The sequence below is a fragment of the Triticum aestivum genome, chromosome 4B, assembly GCF_018294505.1.
Source record: "Triticum aestivum cultivar Chinese Spring chromosome 4B, IWGSC CS RefSeq v2.1, whole genome shotgun sequence".
NCBI lineage: Eukaryota > Viridiplantae > Streptophyta > Magnoliopsida > Poales > Poaceae > Triticum > Triticum aestivum.
In genome coordinates this window covers 132,413,771-132,434,315 of record NC_057804.1, presented here as the reverse complement: position 1 = coordinate 132,434,315, position 20,545 = coordinate 132,413,771, and positions in this window count along the sequence as shown.

The window sequence follows — 20,545 nt, the reverse complement described above, 5'->3', positions numbered from 1 at the left end:
TGGAAGGCAAAGGAAAGTAAGCTGCAGAGTGGTGGTACATGAACAACTACCTATCAATATAAGTACACTGATAAAGGACAGCATGTACTTACAAGAACAATGCAGAGCTAAAAAAATTCATTGGCATTGGATATATTCTACACTAATGTAACCATTCATACAGATCAGATAATTTGGAGCAAACAATTGATAAGCAAGCTATCATGCATACTGCTGTCACATAATCAACCAGGTATGTATGCAAGTACAGTGATACAGGACAACAGGTACTAACAAGAGCAAAGCAGCGAGCAACATATTTGCGATATCCCGTCGTTCTTTTCAAACCGGAATTCTTCTTCGAGCTGATTTCTTGCAAAAAAGATCTGTAAGGCACATGCGGAAAAGTAGAAGTTCAAATTGTCATGTGATTTCATAGACAGTACCTCATCCTGGGAACGAGACCAGTGCATAACAAGGTTTTTCCATTCAATGTCTTCTAAATTTAGCACAGGAGACTTCACCGGAAATTTGTTTATAGACTTGCCATCAAAGTGTGTTTTCCTCAGGTAACACCGATACTGCTGCAATGCTTTCTTGAAAAGCACAAGCAAGCTTTGCTCGTCATGACTATCCAGATTGACCCTCACCTAGTTACAACAATGTAATGTAAATCATTGATGTGTTTGATCAGCAGAAAACAGGAAAATAATAACCATGAATAATAACACTTACACGTAAGTTGGACAGGAAGATGTGAAAATGGTGTTTGTCTTCACTATAATCTTCCCATGATGGGAATATATGCACGTAGTCCCTAACAACATTGAAAGCATTGTCTTTTAAACTGGGAATAAATGGAATGGGTTTCCAATCTGCAGGAATTGGCCGTTTCTACAGTTGGGATAGGTCTTCGGCCAGTGGACTTGTTGTACTTTTTGCTGGAGTGGGATTTTTCTGTGGTACGGCTGGTGCTATGGCAGATGAAATCGGTATACCTTTTGCTGGAGTGCAGGTCCTGTGTGGTGGGGCTAGTGGTGTGGCCAGTGAAGTATGGGTACAGTCTGCTGGAGTCGATCCTATGTTTTGTGTCACTGGTTGTACAGCCAATATAAGTGGGGCGCTGTGTGATTTCTCTGGCACGACCACGGTTTTGAATGACTTTGCTGGTGCTCCTTCAGGTTCGGCAATCACCCTCTTCCTTTTTGATGTCTGATGCACAAGAACAGCATTTGAGTGGAAAAACATGGTATGACAACAGATGGAATATGTATTAATAATGGATGGGCATGTCATCTCGAGTTATATGATGAGTAAACTAAGCAGATGGTGGTGCAACAAAGTAGAAGAAATGCAAGACAACATATGCAAGATACGCGCAATCAATAAAACCTCGCCAAATTAGAACAGGCACCTTGATGGGTGAACAGGACAGGCCATCTGCCTTTGACTCCTCGAGGTTAGAATAGTCATTAGGATGATATTCTGAACAAGAATCAACAGGTGGGGAGCGTACGAGTTTCATTGCTTCCAGAATGGCACTCAATGCCTTGGTGCCAATTTTGTAAGTCATTGCAGTTTTCCACAACATTCTTCTGATGCGCGGATTCTGATATTCACTGTAATTGCGTATAATATCTAAGAACCATGAAAACATAAATAGTTGTGAGATTATCTTTGTAATGCAGATGATATTCTAATATAGGGGCGCCCCTGTAAACACTTATGTGCTATCGCTGGATTCTGATGAGAGAGCTCATGTGTGCTGTAATATCGTGCGTGCATTTATATAATCTGGCACAAGTACACAAAAAAAGGCTCTAGAAGTAAGGATAGCTGGCAGATGATAGGTTCATAATATACTGTATAGAGAGTTTATTGCCAAACCATGATAACAAGAGCACACAACAACTAGGCAGATCATAGTGTACATAACAGGGGTACACCATAACCACGATATATAAATCGGGAAAGTGGAACTGGCTTGAAAATACAGTGTTGTATTGCCGCTAGTAATTGAAAGTCTATCGATCACGTACAGGCCAGCACTATCAAACATGGTAAAGAAGAGCAAGCAGATTTTGGATAATAAAATGTTGGTTGCGCAGTGCCCACACAAGATGAACCAGAGCGCATTAAGAATGCAACTCCCAACTGTCTCTCGACCATTTCAGGCGGTTGGATGAAGATCCTACGTCTCCTAACCCTTCTTCTTCCTCGTCTCTTAATTCTTCCCATACAGAACACCGCACGGGCCGCCGGCCGGACCACCGGCCCCCACCGCCTGTGTTCCTCTGCGACCCCCACCCCTACCCACGTCGAGTTTTCTTTGTTCGGCGAGGCCCCACAACCACCCGAGCCCCTTGGATCGCACCGGTGAACTCCGGCGAGCTCTGAAAAATCGACTGACCCAATTTTGAAATTTAGTCTACTGTGATTTAACTACTGTGGAATATAAAAGGGGAAAACCATAAGCATTGGGGGTATAGTGTTGAGCGTGCCATGGCGGATCTGAAGGTGCAAACTGGACAAAGGAAACTTCGCAACCAAGACAAGAAATCAGAGTAAAGCAGTGGTGATCTATTTTCTTGCTACGATAAATAAGTTGAGCATATACGAAAGAGTACCGCCTCTGGTGCGGCGCCGTGTACGCATCTGGTGAGAATTTGATGGTGCTGCAGTAGCGATGGCTGTCAGCAGCGTGGAAGCAGATCTAGGAGGGTAGACGATGGCGGTGGGGCGCGGTGGATGAGACGGTCGTAGGAGCGGCGCCGGCAAGGTGGACGACGGCGGGGATGAAGCGAGAGGACGGGATGCAAGGATCCCGGTCCGAAGGCGTGGATGAGAGAGGTCGATCTCTTGTAACGGACGACAGCGTCGGGGTATCAGCTCCGGCATGGTGGAGGAGGACGGCGGTGGATGGGGTGGCGGACGGCGGCGGACGGAGGAGGGTGGGGTGGTGAGGGAGTCCTGGAGTAGGGGGTGTCCAGATAGCCGGACTATCATCATCGGCCGGACTCCAAGACTATGAAGATACAAGATTGAAGACTTCGTCCCGTGTCCGGATGGGACTTTCCTTGGCGTGGAAGGCAAGCTTGGCGATACAGATATGTAGATCTCCTACCATTGTAACCGACTCTGTGTAACCCTAGCCCTCTCCGGTGTCTATATAAACCGGAGGGTTTTAGTCCGTAGGACACACAACCATTACAACAATCATACCATAGGCTAGCTTCTAGGGTTTAGCCTCCTTGATCTCGTGGTAGATCCACTCTTGTACTACCCATATCATCAATATCAATCAAGCAGGAGTAGGGTTTTACCTCCATCGAGAGGGCCCGAACCTGGGTAAAAACATCGTGTTCCTTGTCTCCTATTACCATCCGCCTAGATGCACAGTTCGGGACCCCCTACCCGAGATCCGCCGGTTTTGACACCGACATTGGTGCTTTCATTGAGAGTTCCTCTGTGTCGTCACCAATAGGCTTGATGGCTCCTTCAATCAACAACAACGCAGTCCAGGGTGAGATTTTTCTCCCCGGACAGATCTTCGTGTTCGGCGGCTTTGCACTGTGGGCCAATTCACTTGGCCATTTGGAGCAGATCGAAAGCTACGCCCCTGGCCATCAGGTCAGATTTGGAAGCCTAAACTTCATGGCTGACATCCGCGGAGATTTGATCTTCGACGGGTTCAAGCCACAGCCGAGCGTGCCGCACTGTCACGATGGGCACGATCTAGCTCTGCCACCGGACAGTACCCTGGAGGCCGCACATGAGTCCGCTCTGACCCATAGTTCGGAGCAGACCGCACAGATCGAGGACAGGTGGCTGGAGACCGCCTCGGGAGCTGCAACTTCTACGGCGATGGAGCCGAATACTGACCTTGTCCCTTATAAAGCTCGTGACTCCGAGGCGCCGGACTCCTTGCCGGACTCCGAACCTCCCGCGCCCCTGCCAATCGAATCCGATTGGGTGCCGATCATGGAGTTCACCGTCACGGACATCTTTCAGCACTCACCCTTTGGCGACATCCTAAATTCGCTAAAGCATCTCTCGTTATCAGGAGAACTCTGGCCGGACTGCGGTTAGGATGGTTGGGATGCGGACGACGAAGAAATTCAAAGCCCACCCACCACCCACTTTGTAGCCACTGTCGACGATCTAACCGACATGCTAGACTACGACTCCGAAGACAGCGACGGTATGGACGACGATGCCGGAGACGATCAAGAACCAATGCCTACAGGGAACTGGAAGACCACCTTGTCATACGACATATACATGGTGGACACCCCAAAGGATGGGGACGACAAAGAAGCAGCGGAGGCAGATTCTTCTAAGAAACAACCCAAGCGCCGACGTCAGCGGCGCCGCTCTAAATCCCGCCACAGTAAGAATGGAGATTCCGGCACCGGAGATAATAACACCCCAGAGAGTGCCGAAGACAACCCCCTCCAGCAAGATTCAGCGCAGGAGGACGGGGAAGCCAGCCCTCAAGTGAGAGCGGCAGACGAGGAGGATGAAAACTACATGCCTCCCTCCGGAGACGAGGCAAGCCTCAACGACGATGAATTCGTCGTGCCAGAGGATCCCGTCGAACAAGAGCGTTTTAAACGCAGGCTTATCGCCACGGCAAATAGCCTAAAGAAAAAGCAGCAACAACTTCAAGCTGATCAAGACCTGCTGGCCGACAGATGGACCGAGGTCCTCGCGGCCGAAGAGTATGAACTCGAACGCCCCTCCAAGAGCTACCCAAAACGCAAGTTGCTCCCCCGACTAGAGGAGGAAGCATACAAACCTTCATCACCAGCGCACAATACGGCAGACCGACCACCCCGTGGTCGCGACAGAGAGGCATCTAGGCCCTCCATGAGGACCGTACCCCGGCACCGCTCGAAAAGTACGACGCCACGAGGGAATGCGCCGGACTTGCGAGATATATTGGAGGACAAGGCAAGACAATCCAGATCTATCTACGGATCACGTGGGCGCCCCACAACCCAAGACGACTACCGTCGCGCCGGATACAGCAACTCCGGCCGGGCCGAACACAGCAGACAACACTCTCTTGATCTACGTCGTGATATTGCTCAGTATAGAGGCGCCGCACACCCACTATGCTTCACAGACGAAGTAATGGATCATCAAATCCCTGAAGGGTTTAAGCCTGTGAACATTGAATCCTACGATGGCACAACAGACCCCGCGGTTTGGATCGAAGATTATCTCCTTCATATCCATATGGCCCGCAGCGACGATCTCCACGCCATCAAGTATCTCCCACTCAAGCTTAAAGGACCAGCTCGGCATTGGCTTAACAGCTTGCCCGCAGAGTCAATTGGGTGTTGGGAGGACCTGGAAGCCGCATTCCTCGACAACTTCCAGGGCACATATGTGCGACCACCAGATGCCGATGACCTAAGACACATAATTCAGCAGCCAGACGAATCGGCCAGACAGTTCTGGACACGGTTCTTAACAAAGAAAAATCAAATCATCGACTGTCCGAATGCAGAGGCCCTCGCAGCCTTCAAACATAACATCCGCGACGAGTGGCTGGCCCGGCACCTAGGACATCCGCGGGGACTTGATCTTCGACGGGCTCGAGCCACAGCCAAGCGTGCCGCACTGTTACGATGGGCATGATCTAGCTCTGCCGCCGAACAGTGCCTTGGTAGCCGCACACGAGTCCGCTCCGGCTCTTAGCTCGGAGCCGATCGCCCAGATCGAGGACCGGTGGTTGGACACCGCCTTGGGGGCTTCAACTTCCACGACAATGGAGCCGAACACTACCCTTGTCCCTCACGAAGCTTGTGACTCTGAGGTGCCAGACTCCTTGCCGGGCTCCGGACCTCCCGCGCCCCTGCCAATTGAATCGGATTGGGCGCGGTTATGGAATTCACCGCCACGGACATCTTCCAACACTCGCCCTTTGGCGACATCCTAAATTCGCTAAAGCATCTCTCGCTATCCGGAGAGTCCTGGCCGGACTATGGCCAGGATGGTTGGGATACGGACGACGAAGAAATTCAGAGCCCACCCACCACCCACTTTGTAGCCACTATCGACGATCTAACCGACATGCTAGACTATGACTCCGAAGACATCGACGCTATGGACGACGATGCCGGAGACGAACAGGAACCAGCGCCTACAGGGCACTAGAAGACCACCTCGTCGTACGACATATACATGGTGGACACCCCAAAAGACGGGGACGACGAAGAAGCAGCGGAGGCAGATTCTTTAAAGAAGCAGCCCAAGCGCCGGCGTCAGCGGCGCCGCTCTAAATCCCGCCACAACAAGAATGGAGATTCCAGCACAGGAGATAATAATACCCCAGAGAGTGCCGAAGATAATCCCCTCCAGCAAGACTTAGCGCAGGAGGATGCAGAAGCAAGCCCTCACGAGAGGGCGGCAGACGAAGAGGTCGAGGATTATAACTATATGCCTCCCTCCGAAGACGAGGCAAGCCTCAACGATGACGAATTCGTCGTCCCCGAGGATCCCGTCGAACAAGAGCGTTTCAAGCGCAGGCTTATCGCCACGGCAAATAGCCTAAAGAAAAAGCAGCAGCAGCTTCAAGCTGATCAGGACCTGCTGGCCGATCGATGGACCGTGGTCCTCGCGGCCGAAGAGTATAAACTCGAACGCCCCTCCAAAAGCTACCCAAGACGCAAGTTGCTCCCCCGACTAGAGGAGGAAGCGTACATACCTTCCTCACCAGCGCACGATACGGCAGATCGACCACCACGTGGTCGCGACAAAGAGGCATCCAGGTCCTCAACCAAAACCATACCCCGGCATCGCTCCAAAAGTACGAAGCCAAAAGGGAACGCGCCGGACTTGCGGGACGTATTGGAGGACAAAGCAAGGCAATCCAGATCCATCTACGGATCACGAGGGCGCCCCACGACCCGCGACGAATACCGTCGCGCCGGATACAATAACCCCGGCCGGGCCGAACACAGCAGACAACACTCTCTCGAGCTGCGTCGTGATATTGCTCAATACAGAGGCGCCGCACACTCGCTATGCTTCACTGACGAAGTAATGGATCATCAAATCCCTGAAGTGTTTAAACCCGTAAACATCGAATCCTACGATGGCACAACAGACCCCGCGGTTTGGATCAAAGATTATCTTCTCCACATCCATATGGCCCGCGGCGACGATCTCCATGCCATCAAGTATCTCCCACTCAAGCTTAAAGGACCATCTCGGCATTGGCTCAATAGCTTGCCCACAGAGTCAATTGGGTGTTGGGAAGACCTTGAAGCCGCATTCCTCGACAACTTCCAGGGCACCTATGTGCGGCCACCAGATGCCGATGACCTCAGCCACATAATTCAGTAGCCAGACGAATCGGCCAGACAATTCTGGACACGGTTCTTGACAAAGAAAAACTAAATCATCGATTGTCCGGATGCAGAGGCCCTTGCAGCCTTCAAACATAACATCCGCGACGAGTGGGTAGCCCGGCACCTGGGACAGGAAAAGCCGAAATCCATGGCAGCCCTCACATCACTCATGACCCGCTTATGTGCGGGAGAGGACAGCTGGCTAGCTCGCAGCAACAACCTCAGCAAAAATGCTTGCAGTCCGGATACTAAGGACCACAATGGCAGGTCGCGTTGAAAAAAAAACAAACGCCGCGTTAACGGTGATAACAATGAGGATACGGCAGTCAACACCGGATTCAGAGACTCTAAACTCGGTCAGCGGAAGAAGCCATTCAAAAGAACTACTCCGGGTCCGTCCAATTTGGACCGAATACTCGACCGCTCTTGCCAGATACATGGCACCCCCGAAAAGCCAGCTAATCACACCAACAGAGATTGTTGGGTATTCAAGCAGGCAGGCAAGTTAATTGCCAAAAACAATGACAAGGGGCTGCACAGCGACGATGAGGAAGAGACTCGGCCGCCGAACAATAGAGGACGGAAGGGTTTCCCCCCACAAGTGCGGATGGTAAACATGATATACGCAACCCATATACCCAAGAGGGAGCGGAAGCATGCACTTAGGGCCGTATATGCGATGGAGCCAGTCGCCCCGAAGTTCAATCCATGGTCCTCTTGCCCGATCACTTTTGATCAAAGGGACCACCCGACCAGTATCCACCATGGAGGATTCGCCACATTGGTTTTAGACCCAATCATCGATGGATTTCACCTCACTAGAGTCCTGATGGACGGCGGTAGCATCCTGAACCTGCTTTATCAGGATACAATGTGCAAGATGGGCATAGACCCCTCAAGGATTAAACCTACAAAGACGACCTTCAAAGGCGTCATACCAGGTGTAGAGGACAATTGTACAGGCTCAGTCACACTGGAAGTGGTCTTCGGATCCCCGGATAATTTCTGAAGTGAGGAGTTAATCTTCGACATAGTCCCGTTCCGCAGTGGCTATCACGCTCTGCTCGGACGAACCGCGTTTGCAAAATTCAACGCGGTACCGCATTATGCATACCTTAAGCTCAGGATGCCAGGCCCTCATGGAGTCATCACGGTCAACGGAAATACTGAACGCTCCCTCCGAACGGAGGAACACACAGCGGCTCTCGCGGCAGAAGTACAGAGCAGCCTTTTAAGGCAATTTTCGAGTCTGGCCATTAAACGACCGGACATGGCCAAACGCGCCCGGAGTAACATCAATCAAGACCACCTGGCACGTTCCGAACACGCGTAGCAATGCGGCCCCAACCCCAGCCCTTGCATGATTGCAAGACCAGCTCTTCGTGTACATCATTACGCTCTGGAGATACCATGGGCATAGGGGGATGGGCACGACCACGACAGGCCCAGAGTGCGGCTTGACCACACCAGGGGCTCCCAAGTGTGTCACTCTTTTTTCTTCTTTTTTTATTTTATTTTTCTACAGGACTCCTTTCACCAGAGGCTCTGTCCGGCAGTAGATCTGCCGAACTCACGATGCAACAACCAGAGAGGGACAAAGGCTACGACGAACACTCAGGTGGTCTCCATTATGAACATTAAATTTGTTAAATACACCAGTCTGCAGCCCACCCCTGGAGGGGGACATGTTTAAAATAGTCCAATCCCTTGCTTACCGCACTATTTGTATCGTTCTGCACTCATGGCAAAATTCCTTGAATAAACAATGCATCACTTTTTCGCTTATAATTGCATTCCTTTTCTTATATATGTTCATTTATGACATCTTGCATCCGCACACTCTGGTACGGCCGAATACACCAGGGGCTTATGTTCGCCACATTATGGTGTGATAAGTCCGAACACTTTCACAAGTGCGGCACCCCGAACTTATAGCACTATATGCATCGGCTCCGAATCATGTCTTGGGTCAATAGTTGGGTTTGCCCGGCTCCCATGTTTTGGTACCTTACGTTCCGTTCTGTCGGCTAAGGTAGCACTGGGAGAACCACTACGATTGCGCCCCGGTTGAGCTAGGAGAGCGCCTCAGTGGAGAAAGCTAAAACTGACTATCATGATAAGGCGAGAGTTGGTCGCTGTTCGAGAGGTCTTTTCGAGTCCTTCAAGACTTATGCCGCTTAGAGCGAGGAACCGGCTTCGTCCGGCCCAGGCGTGGATAGCGCCCCAAACTCGGTCTTCCGAATACTAGGGGCTTCGCCGAAATTTAAAATTATAGAATTCAATGGCTAAGTGAGAGTGTTCAAGCATTATAAGTCCATTGCCTTGTTCGTTGTGTTGAGCGCCTCCCTAGATGGACCCAAAAATGGGAACAAGAGTGCTCAAGTTTATCCCGAACACCCCAGCACTCGTGGCATGGGGGTTGAAGCCGACGACTTGCCATCTCTCAGATTTAATAAACGGCCGCACAGAAGGTAATATTTTAAATCAATAAGCGTTGCTTAGCGCATATGAACAAAGTTTTCAGCGCACAGGATAACACATTGCGAGTTCATTCAATAATTACATCTTTGGGGCACTCATCCGCAATCTTGCGGGCACCCTTCAGGACACTCTTATAGTACATTTTGGGCGTACGATACTCCTTGCCCGCTGGTGGTGCGTCTGTGATAAGCCTCTCAGCATCCAGCCTGCCCTAGTGCACTTTTGCGCGGGCAAGGGCCCGACGGGGACCTTCAATGCAGGCGGAGCGCTTGATGACTTCCACCCAGGGGCACACATCCACTAGCCGCCGCACGAGACCGAAGTAGCTCCCAGGCATGGCCTCTTCAGGCCATAGCCGGACTATGAGGCCCTTCATGGCCTGCTCGGCTACCTTGTGGAGCTCGACCAGCTGCTTCGGCTGGTCGCTAGGGGGCACCGGATGTCCGGCCTCAGCATACTGAGACCAGAAGACCTTCTCCGTTGAGCTCCCCTCCTCGGCCCGGTAGAATGCGGCGACATCGGACACGTTGCAAGGCAGATCTGCAAACGCCCCTGGAGAGCTCCGAATTCGGGTAAGTAACAGGTAATTTACATTCACATGCTTGCTTTGCATGAAAAATGCCTTACCCGCCGCTATCTTCTTCACCGCCTCAATCTCCTGGAGGGCCTTATGGGCCTCGGCCTTAGCGGCCTTGCCACTTTCAAGAGCCGAGGCAAGCTCGGACTCTCGAGTCTTCGAGTCGCGCTCCAAACTCTCATGCTTTTCCATGAGAGCCTGGAGCTCTTGCCGCACCTCCGCCACCCGCGCCTCCTGCTTCTCTCGCTCCGCTCATTCCACGGCCGCATTGCGTTCGGCTGCGGACACGACCTCCTTCAGGGTCGCCACCTCGTTCGTGGCCCCTGCAGTGCCCATGTTATCCTTGTTATTTCTATTGCAACCAAAATCCTTTTCTGTAAGGTACAAATTTAAAAGTGGTGTTACTCACCTTCTTTGTCCTCGAGCTGATTCTTGGCAAGGCCGAGCTCTTGCTCGGACTGCTCGAGGTCCGGCTTCAAAGCACCAACCTCTGCAGTCAGTGCGGCAGAGGTCAGCAGCGCAGCCTGCAAACCCATATTGACATAATTTTTAGCACTCCTGCGTATATCTTTTTTAGATCCTCAGTCCGATTTTTCTTTCCGAACACCGAACCGAGCATCAGGGGCTACTGTCTATGCGGTATCACATTACATATTTTAAACTTCTTACCTCAAAGCCTGTTAGAAGGCTACTGCAGGCTTCGGTCAGCCCGCTCTTGGCGAGCTGAACCTTCTGAATCACCGCACTCATGATAGTGCGGTGTTCTTCCTCGATGGAAGCGCCGTTAAGCGCCTCCAACAAGTTGTCCGGCGCCTCCGGTTGAATGGAGGCTGCCGGCGTCACGGTCTTGCCCTTCTTACGAAGGGGCCGCCTGCCGGACTCCGGAACCACTACGGGTTCCGGCATGGAGTGCGACACAAGTCTGGGAGGCTGCCTTGCGGCACCTCCGGAGCCTCCTCCTGATGGGTCCCCTCCTGGGATCCCACCTCGGCGTCGTCAGCATCGCGAGGGGTGGAGGCGGTCGGAATGGAATCCACGTCCGACGGAGCCAAGGACCCGCTTGATGAAGCGGGAAGATCATCATCGGCTGGACTACAGGTAGTGTGCGACATTAGAAGGACACTATGTGACACAAAAGAGAAATTATAAATCATTCAGGAATCTGGATACTTACGATCTTTCTGGAGGCCTGGTCCTTGAGGGCCACTCTTCGTCGCCAACGTTGGCATTGGCGGAGCTGTCCGGGGGAAGGGTCCTTCCCCTCTTGGACCCTTCGGCCTCCCCCGTTGGGGAAGCCTTCCTTTTCCTCTCTCCCCCCTCCGGGGGAGAGTCCTCTTTCTCCTCCTCGTCTTCGGGGGAGGAGTCCGCCTTGGAGCCATCGGACGATGAGTCCGATATCACCTGGCGCTGGGAACTTCTTCGAGTTTCCGTGGCCTTCTTCTTGGCCTTCTTCTCCGGCACCACATAAAGTGTCGGGACTAGCAGCCCCGTTAAACGAGCGTCCGCTGGGTCTTCGGGAAGGGGAGCCGGACAGTCTACCTGTCCGGACGTCCTCTGCCAGTCCTGTCAAAGGCATTGGGAGTTTTATATCCCACATAGAGTCAAACTATGAAAGAAAATAAGTGTCCCATAGAGGATAACAAAGCTTACCTCGCCGGCTGGGCGCTTGGTGCTGAATCCGCGGTCTTCCGTCGCGGATGCGGGGGCTTCTCCGCCCTTGAACAACACCCTCCAGGCAGCTTCGTAGGTCGTGTCGAAGAGCCCACTCAGGGTCCGGTGCTGTGCCGGATCGAACTCCCACAAATTGAAGGCCCGCTGTTGGCAGGGGAGAATCCGGCGGACGAGCATGACCTGGATCACATTGACAAGCCTAAGCTTCTTGTTCACCAAGGTCTGGAGACAGGACTGGAGTCCTGTCAGCTCCTCCGAACTGCCCCATAGCAAGCCCTTCTCTTTCCAGGAGGTGAGCTGCATGGGGATGCCAGATCTGAACTCGGGGGTCGCTGCCCATTTAGGGTCACGCGGCTCGGTGATGTAGAACCACCCCGATTGCCACCCCTTGACGGACTCCACGAAGGCCCCCTCGAGCCAGGTGACGTTGGGCATTTTGCCCACCATGGCACCTCCGCACTCCGCTTGGACGCCGTTCACAACCTTCGGCTTGACATTGAAGGTCTTGAGACACAAGCCGAAGTGGGGCTGGATGCAGAGGAAGGCCTCGCACACGACGATAAACGCCGAGATGTTGAGGATGAAGTTTGGCGCCAGATCGTGGAAGTCTAGGCCGTAGTAGTACATGAGCCCCCGGACGAAGGGATGAAGTGGGAAGCCCAGTCCGCGGAGGAAGTGGGGAAGGAATACGACCCTCTCATGGGGCCTGGGGGTGGGGATGAGCTGCCCCTCGTCGGGCAGCCGGTGCACGATGTCACTGGAAAGGTATCCGGCGCCGCACAACTTTTCGATGTGCCCCTCCGTAACGGAGGAGGCCAACCACTTGCCTCCCGCTCCGGACATGGCTGGAGAAGGTCGAGACGAGATGTGCGAACTTGGGCGCTGGAGCTCGAGTGCGCGGAGATGGATAAGCAAAGGAGGAAGAAGGCGTAGGTAAAGGGTGGATCCTTATCCCCTTATATATATAGGCGGACGAAGACTATGCGTCCCCACCGGCCTGGTAAAACTCGCTTATCTCCCAAGCTCCACCATCAATGGCGCGGTTGGGTTAACCACGTCCGTATTGATGGGGATCCCGTAATAAGGGGAACACGATCTCTGCTTCGACAAGACGTGCCAAGGAAACCGCTTCGCTAAACGCGCTGAGGTGGTATAATAAAAAATGATTCAAGAAAAGGCTTGGTAGTGGCGTGACGTCATGCCATAGAATACATCAGCAGATTGAACTTGTGCACATGTTATTCTCTCTACGATGGAATGTGGAATTTATTTTGCAGAGCCGGACACTATCATGGTGTTCACAATCTTCTATGAATTATTCGGAGGAGGAACCCGCCTTGCAATGCCGAACAATATGCGCGCCGGACTCATCGTCATTGAAGCCTGGTTCAGGGGCTATTGAGGGAGTCCTGGACTAGGGGGTGTCCGGATAGCCGGACTATCATCATCGGCCGGACTCCAAGACTATGAAGATACAAGATTGAAGACTTCGTCCCATGTCTGGATGGGACTTTCCTTGGCGTGGAAGGCAAGCTTGGCGATACGGATATGTAGATCTCCTACCATTGTAACCGACTCTGTGTAACCCTAGCCCTCTCCGGTGTCTATATAAACCGGAGGGTTTTAGTCTGTAGGACACACAACCATTACAACAATCATACCATAGGCTAGCTTCTAGGGTTTAGCATCCTTGATCTCGTGGTAGATCCACTCTTGTACTACCCATATCATCAATATCAATCAAGCAGGAGTAGGGTTTTACCTCCATCGAGAGGGCCTGAACCTGGGTAAAAACATCGTGTTCCTTGTCTCCTGTTACCATCCGCCTAGACGCATAGTTCGGGACCCCCTACCCGAGATCCGCCGGTTTTGACACCGACAGGTGGAGAGGGTGTTTTGGCGCCCACATAGTACGAATGGGGAAAAGGAAGGTAGAGAGGTAGGGGGGAACCATGTATTTAGGGCGCGCTTGTCTCAAATGCGAGGAAATTTACAAACTTAGCCCCCGTTTCAAATTTCTACTACATCACAACAACATTAGTCGGTTGGGGATAGGATGGTAATCTCGCATACACCGAATATTTGCTGACGAGAGTTTGTTTTTGGCGCCCACCGTGTATGAATATGAATCGGGGAGGGAGTCGATTTCGGCCGAGGGCACACTGTGTTTTGGCGCCCACCGTGTATGAATCCGGGTGAGAGGCGGTTACGTCATGTTTGGGTGAAATTACAAACCTACCCCTATCGAAACCTATAGAAATCCAGCAGATAGGCTTTGCGCGGCAGGGATAGGCAGTAGTGATTTCCATCTCGTAGATTTTGGTTTCGGGCGGTTACTGCGGCTTTCCCCGCTTCGTTCAAATTTTGCACAGTGCACGTTTCCCGTGCCAACTCAATTCGAATCCCGTTTGTATTCTACTATTTTTTTTCGGGCGGGATCCCTTTTCAATTGGAATTACATTCTATATACATCATTTTTATATATATACTTTCAAAAGCACAACACCATTTATACATAAATATGGTTTACAAATGGCATGATCTCAGATTCATAAGGTTGTATCCATCAATTTGTATTTTCAAATATTTGAAACCACTTTATGTTGAAATCCAATGTATGCATTCCTCGCTAACTGTCTCCAATTAATGTGTGTTTCATGCGGTTTTTTTTAACTTCTCAAACATGTATAATGTGTTTCACACACGCAACATATAGTGTAATCCCGTTTAGGCATTAATTGCATATAAACCATGCATTGTTTGTAATTGAAGAATCTATGGATCATCAATATTGATAAACTATATAACATTACACGTGTGCCCAAATTCAAATGAATATGCATGTTTGATACACCAATTTGCGTTATGATATTATCGATGTCGTGATCTCCAGTTTAAATATTTGAATCCCCTTTTATCCAGATATTCGTCTCATATAGCTATCACTCATGCTTATATATGACTATCTCTCTGGACCTATACACGTTATTGTCTCTCAGGCATCTCTTGTGCTACATGTATGTCGACAATGATCTTTTGTCTTCATAACACACTGACGGTACTCTCTCCCTCGACCTTCATCACTCTATCTCTCTCTAAGTATATCTCACTCCCTGCTATGTGTCTCTAGCTATGATTCTCCATGTGGAATCTCTTTCTCTCACACAAACACAAAACTTTGTCTCCCGGGGTCTCATTTCTCTCAACTATTCCCATGTGTGCCACTCGCACACCCCTCATACAGAGATGTCTTTCGCTCCTTAGATATGAGAACCTATCACTCTTCCTCTTCAATATCTCTTTCTCACACACAAACACAAACTCTGTCTCCCAGGATCTCATATTTCTCCATTGTTCTCTTGTATGTCGCTCAAACACACCCTCTCTCCCTAGAGATATCTTGCATTCCCTCATATGTATCTCTAGCTATCACTCTCGTTGTGAAATATCTTTATCTCTCGTAGACACAAAACTCCGTCTCTCTGGATCTCATTTCTCTCTGATATCTGTTTGTATGTGACTCACATGCACCCTCTCTCTATCTATCTCACACCCACACACATAACCCAGCCTTCTGATCCACTCGACTCCTATCTCTAGCGCACACTAGCCAGCATCTTGATCTTTCTATTTATCTGTTTCTCCATCAACCTTCTTTCTCGCCCTCACTCTTGATTCCTATCTCGCACACTACATATGTTTCTCTCTACATGCAGTCAAGTTCCCTCTCACACACATATATAACTTCACCCTTTGAACCACCCGACGGTCATCTCCGACACCCAAACTAACGGATGTCTCTCTAGCTAGCATCTCCATCTCTGTATCTATCTGTAGTTTCTCCGTCAACATTTCTTTCTCGCACGGAATCTTGCTTCCTATCACCCACACTATACATACATATACATTTATAGGTTGATCTCTTTTGCACAATCATTGCGCCTCACCCCCTCTGCTCGCCATAGATGCATGCTCCAGCCCACACCACTATCTCTTAAGACAAAAACACATGCTCAATTGTCGGGCCTTCTTCCCTGCATTCTCACATGCATGCATATTGTCATACCGATCCGTCTCTCCCATGTCGTTGATCTTAGGACTTATGTCTTCTTTCTTTTATCTCGATCATGCGCGCGCGCACACACACATCCCACGTATACATGTATACCTCTCACACATGCACGTTCAAGGTCTCTATGTCTCCATACATAGTTAATTACCCTCAATCCTAATGCCACATCGAATCGTTCTCCTCTTTTGTGCACATAACTTCCGCCTAGATGGGCAAAACACACAATCACACTTAACAATATCCTTCTAGCTACCCCCCCCCCCCCGCGCGCCTCTCACTCTTCCCCTATATCCCCGAAACCAATAAGACTATCCCTTTGTTTAATTCCCGCCTACATGCACCATCAATATATAGTAGTCTTTCTTGGTGTCTCTCAAACAAACACGTTCTCTCGATGTCGACTCCTCTCACACGCACACACCTTCTCTTCCCTCCCTACGGGCATTTTCTCTCTCGCACCCCATCGTTGGTGGCCTCTTCCATACACATCACCTCTCTATGATGAAGCCATGCACACTTAAATTACATCCGCCACAGAGGACCCCACGACACACACACACACACACACACACACATGCACGCACGCACGCACGCGCACGCCCCCACACACACTAAGACTCCATCTCTCTCACTCTCTCTCTCTCACACACACACAAACACACACACACACACACGCACCCCCCACACACACTTAGACTCCATCTCTCTCTCTCTCTCACACACACAAACTAAGACTCCATCTCTCTCTCTCTCTCTCACACACACACACACACACAAAGTAAGACTCCATCTCTCTCTTTCTCCTCTCTCTCTCTCTCACACACACACATGTACACACCCACACCACACACACACTAGGACTCCATCTCACACACACATGCTCTAGGCGGAGCATTTGTTCCTACCACCCTTCATCCAACCTTACTCGTATGATAAACAATCACCTTTATTTACTTGCATAACATGGACAGATTCCACTTTACTTTAGTAGTCAGCAAACTTATCATCTGTACCCTTATAAAAAAACAAGTTGGCGATGATGGTGTGCCTGCCATCTTGTAATACAGACCGTATGATTTATATCTGATGGATAGGAAGCAAACTATGATAATTTTACAAAAGATACCCGCACCTTTCTCCACATTATTATCTCCCGCAACCTCATTGCTCAGCAATTAAAAAAGGAATAAGTCTCTAGAACAATCTAGCTTGCATGGTGGCCGCTGCCGCCCACCGGCGCCGTCCATCCCCATGCCTCCGCCCATTCCGACCACCAGTCACCACCACGCTCCACTCCTCCTCGCCTTATCTCTCATCTTTCATTTTTTCAATGACATTCTCGAGATACCAGTTTTCCGATAAAATTCTCGAGATATCATTAGGTTTTACACATGGTATTACTCCTGCATGGGTCAATCACAACAGGTGTTTTGTAAAAAAATGCATATTGATGTTCCGTGCAATGCACGAAAATCTTGCTTGTAATTATATAACGCAAATCACGAGCAGGAAGTGACATTTTTTTGACACAACCACGCTAACATGGCCACATAAATCACGAGCAGGAAGGAGAAGGGAAGCGGGCTGTGGAGTAACTTTTTTTACCACAATTTCTTAGGAAACTGGGTGCAATAATTGAGTAGTTTTGCAAACTACCATTACTACTACACCTGAAACGGTTCAAAACCTACTCCCTTGCCAGCGCGCGCTTCCCACGTGAAATGGTCAGCGTCGCCCTAGAGCGTTAGTGCCGCATTAATGCCCGGCCAGAGCGGAGGCGACCTCTCACTGGCGCCGGCTTTGAAGTGGCGCGACGGTCGAGAGAGCGCCGCTTCCCGGTACACGCGACTGCTTCGCGTCGAGACTGGCCATAGGCCCTGTTTGGATCCATGGGTTATACTTAGTTTGAGCTAGTTGGGGCTCAAATAGCCCTAAAGTATCCAAACATGAGGATTTAAAATGGAGCAAGTTGCACCGAACCCACCAAAAAAAACTATCCCACCCAAGAGGTGCTAACTGGAGATAGTTGTGACCATTGAAAAATCACTTTTCTCTCTCCATGAAGTGCATTTATTGTCAATCTAACCCTGTCACCCAAACACCTCTTTGGCTACAGTTAGTTCCGGGTTAGTCGTGAGTTAGTCTAACCTCTAGCTAAGTTAGAGTATCAAACAGGAGCAGTATAGGACATGCAAGTTGCTCAAAGCATACAGGCAAATTCGTACGTGAAAGGATTTTTTCTTTTTGAAAACGGAACATGAAAGGAATTTTTTTAGAATGCTCTTGGCATGTCGCTAACATGTGATAGTTAACCGACCTCAATTGACGGTAGAAACGCCAGCCCGCCGCACTTTGATAGAGTAGAGGAGGGAGAAGCGATATAGGCTGCTGGATTACTAGAGATAGGTGTCACACGGAAGCCAAGAAATATGGTGATAGCGTGGGTTAGCCATGTACTAGTATGATGCAACTACACTGGGCTGCCGTGTTTCGTACTCTTCCAGTCAACTGTGGAGATGATTGGTTAATTTTATATCGCTGAATAATATTAAATATTATGAGTGCAGACGCTCCACCACGAGGTTCCTTGCTCCTTCTCGGTCGTCCGGAATCTATGTTCTTCCACTCTATTTTTTTACGTGAGCTTTGTTCATCCTTTTGCCAACACGCGAGACATCTAGCATCAAGGCACACGTGTTATGCAACGATCGTTTCATCTATATGAAGAACATGTGGCACTGGAACTACGAGACGGACATGTACCCAGGAGTGGACGTACGAACCTGAGTAATGTAGCATAGTAAGTGAAGTAGAAAGGCACAAATGGTATGAACATGCGTGGCATACAGTATGTGTTTGGTTGCGTTCTCGTCTCAGCATAGTTGTTCCCTCTTCATGCATGCTCAACTCAACACCCCTCTTCATGCATGCTTCTAGTGTATTTGTGCTAAACTAGTGTGGACTCATGCACCCTCCATACACTCTACCAAACACCCAAAAGTAGGTCGAGAAGGGAACTCTTGGGCGGCATATGTCTCTTACTACGTACTACCACTAAATGTTGTACGTGCAATGCACGGTGATGTTATGGAGTACGTGCCTAAGTACTCTACTACTACTATATTAGTTGGAGGCACATATTAACTTTTATATTTGTTTACGTGTATGCCCCGAGACCTTCCAACTAGACGTGTCTTTCTCTCCAGGTCGCACTTTGTATTGTTCATACCACTAAGTACTACTACGTGTGGTCTCCGACCCAGAAGTGGAAGAAGTGGAGACGCTCTACCACGTTGTTTTTTACGCTGGGCTCTACCACGCTGTTCATGTCCCACTCCTTTCGCTGATGTGTGGGACGCCCAGCACTTGCCGTGTTTGGCACCCTTCATCGTAAGAGTTGAAACGCTAGCATTCATCAGAAATAAAAAATAATTATAAATCGGCAGTGATACTATTTTTTTGCGAACCAATCAGCAGTGATACTATACCACGTGGTTTCCTTGCTCCTCGATATCGGAAAGAATACATGTGGGACGTCGACCATCCTGGTGCACTTGCCATGCACGCAGAACTCCAAGGGAGAGTCACCCAGGTCATCGCGCCGCAGTAACAATGACTAATGAGCCGTCAAATCACAGGCCCACTTCCCACTTTGAAGTTGCTCGGACGAAGGAACCATCATGACTTCGTTGAATTCCGCTTCTTGAAGAAAACTACTGTACCAGCAGTACTGCTAGCTACAGTATTTACTCCAACAGAGGCCTCCTTTCGTTCATAGGATAGGAATATGAAAATCATAGGAAGTGAGATGACATGCATCTCAATTCCTATAGAGAAAGAGATGCCATTTGATGCATAGGATAGGAATTTTTCCATTTATTCTAGGCTAATGTACTGGTAATTTTCTCTAAAAACTACAGTAGTAACTAGTAGTACTGGTACATGCTCGTACTCAGACACAGACACACACACTAACTACTAGTACTACTACTTCTCACATGCTGGCCAGACGCCGTCGTTCTCCTTCCCGGCTTTGTCAACGACACCCCACCGTGCTTGGATCTCCGCCGACCTCTCCGCAGCAGCGCGTGCGTCCTTTTCTTTCTTGCGGCGGCGGGCCTCTCTTTTCTTGAGTGCTTTCTGACTTTTCCGCTCCCTCTGTGTGGCTTTGGCCGCCTCTTGCTCTACCGCCCATTCGGCCTTGGCATCTTCAAATTCCTCCCACATAGTTGTCGCGAGCGGCGATGAACTCGACACGGCGGGATGCCATCGCTTCCCTACCAGTTTGTGTGTGTTCGTGGGCGGCGAGGAACTCGGCGCGGCGGGATGCCATCGCTGCCTTACCGGTTAGTGTGCGGCGCGGTGGCATGAACGACGCTAGGTGAGAGCTCTGGGGTGGAGTGG